The sequence below is a fragment of the Cebus imitator genome, unplaced genomic scaffold, assembly GCF_001604975.1.
Source record: "Cebus imitator isolate Cc_AM_T3 unplaced genomic scaffold, Cebus_imitator-1.0 Scaffold403, whole genome shotgun sequence".
NCBI lineage: Eukaryota > Metazoa > Chordata > Mammalia > Primates > Cebidae > Cebus > Cebus imitator.
Window position 1 is genome coordinate 1314955 of NW_016107718.1, and position 2419 is coordinate 1317373.

General features: G+C 43.0%; 1 pseudogene across 1 annotated transcript; it reads right to left on the reverse strand.

Annotated features, from left to right (window-relative positions):
• Positions 1-1079: 1079 nt before the first annotated feature.
• LOC108289446 lies at positions 1080-2189 on the reverse strand (annotated as a pseudogene). The gene has a single exon (XR_001819170.2). The product of XR_001819170.2 is annotated as a heat shock protein HSP 90-beta-like (transcript).
• Between the last annotated feature and the right edge of the window lie 230 nt (positions 2190-2419).

Below are 2419 nucleotides of genomic sequence, written 5' to 3' on the forward strand. Positions count from 1 at the left end.
CATTTCTCTGATTTCTGAAATGCAGTTAGCTAAGGAAGTGCTAATCGGTATTTCAGATATTTAGAACTTTAAGATATCTACTTCTGTTACAAAGATGAGAAGACCATGAACACCTTTGAAAATTTCTAAACATAGCTAATACCAAATTTCCGAAAAACCCATACAGTTAGTTGTTCTGAAGACATGATGCATTATTCCAAACACACATTAGCAGAATTCCACCCAATACTACAATTCTGAGGTAATAAGAAACATAAGGGAATACGCTTGCAAAGCAATAATTTAACCTCCCTAAAATTTTCTCCTAGCTTGCCAACACTTTGAAGATCAGGGAGCTGGGTAAATCAGAACTTGATTATCTGGAGCTGTATCTAAACTTGAATGTGGGGGAAAGAAGGCTAATTGGAGCAAGCATGTTGTGCTGCAGTAGAGTGTATTTTCATTGATATGTTTAACCTTTATTCCCTTCATCTGTGAAAAAGTGAAAATTGATGACCTTTGAGGTTTTATGTTTTTAATTAAGCAAAATGTTTTTCTTTCCAATAAAATCTTCTATGAAGCCCAAATATTTTTTTTTTTTTTTTTAAAAAAAAAGGAAAGTTGAGCAGCTCACTGGGAGTGGGTGAGAGTGTAGGTCTGGAGCCCTTTCTGTTGATTTCACCTCTCCCACTCTCAGAAACTTCTGAAGCACCTTTTTAGAAAAAAAGAAATAACAGTTCTTTTTTTTTTTTTTTTGGAGACGGAGTTTCGCTCATGTTACCCAGGCTGGAGTGCAATGGCGCGATCTCGGCTCACTGCAACCTCCGCCTCCTGGGTTCAGGCAATTCTCCTGCCTCAGCCTCCTGAGTAGCTGGGATTACAGGCACGCGCCACCATGCCCAGCTAATTTTTTGTATTTTTAGTAGAGACGGGGTTTCACCGTGTTGACCAGGATGGTCTCGATCTCTTGACCTCGTGATCCACCCGCCTCGGCCTCCCAAAGTGCTGGGATTACAGGCTTGAGCCACCGCGCCCGGCCAACAGTTCTTTTAAATGCAGTTTAACATGGCGTTTTCTCTAATTTCTTATTTATTTATTTATTTTTGTATAAAAACAGCATATTCTTTATTTTGCATACTTTAATTTCAGAACAAAATGAAGAAACAAAATAAAAAACCACAATACACAACATCCAATCCTGCTGTCAGAGTAGGGAAAGAATGGGGGCTTGACACCCTTGTTTCCTGCCTTCAACCGAAGGACAGGACAGAAAAACACCAGACATCAGCAGGGGGAGCCAGGTGGGAGAGGGGCACTCAAGGCTGCAGGGGGAGCCATGGGGACACTATACAAGGGCAGTTTTCCAACTATGAACTCCTAACCTACTTCTTCCATGCGAGACGCATCCTCATCACCCTCAAGAGGAGGGATCTCATCAGGAACTGCAGCACTGGGTTCCTCTGCTGCCACTTCATCTTCATCAATACCTAGACCTAACTTGATCATACGGTAGATGCGGTTGGAGTGGGTCTGGGGATCCTCAAGGGAAAAGCCAGAAGAGAGCAGGGCGGTTTCAGACAGCAGCACCACAAGGTCCTTAACTGCCTTGTCATTCTTGTCTGCCTCAGCCTTCTGCCGCAGCGTCTCCACAATAGGGTGGTCAGGGTTTATCTCCAGGTGCTTTTTGGCCATCATGTAGCCCATGATGGAGTTGTCCCGAACTGCCTGGGCTTTCATGATCCGCTCCATATTGGCTGTCCAGCCGTAGGTGCTGGTCACAATGCAGCAGGGTGAAGACACAAGCCTATTGGAGATTGTCACCTTCTCAACTTTCTTATCTAAGATTTCTTTCATGAGCTTGCAGAGGTTCTCAAACTTTGCCTTGCTCTCTTCCATTTTCCTCTTCTCCTCCTCATCCTCTGGTAGCTCCACATCCTCCTTGGTAACTGAGACCAGGCTCTTCCCATCAAACTCCTTTAGCTGCTGCACACAGTATTCGTCAATGGGCTCAGTCATATATACCACCTCAAAGCCCCGCTTCCGCACTTGCTCCACGAAAGCTGAGTTGGCCACCTGCTCTTTGCTCTCACCAGTGATGTAATAGATGGACTTCTGTGTCTCTCCTTCATGCGAGAAACATACTCTGACAGAGATGTCATCTCATCTCCAGACTGGGAAGTGCGTGGGTATCGATTCAGGCCCACGATCATTTCTATAACTATTTTTAAATAAAAATATTCCCATGTCGATCTAATTAAACTTAAGAGTTTCTGCACAGCAAAAGAAACTATCATTAGAGTGGGAAAAAATTTTGCAATCTAATCATCAGACAAAGGGCTAATATCCAGAATCTACAAAAAACTTAAACAAATGTGTAAGAAAAAAGCAACCCCATCAGAAAGTGGGTGAAGGATATGAACAGACACTTTTTAAAAGAAGA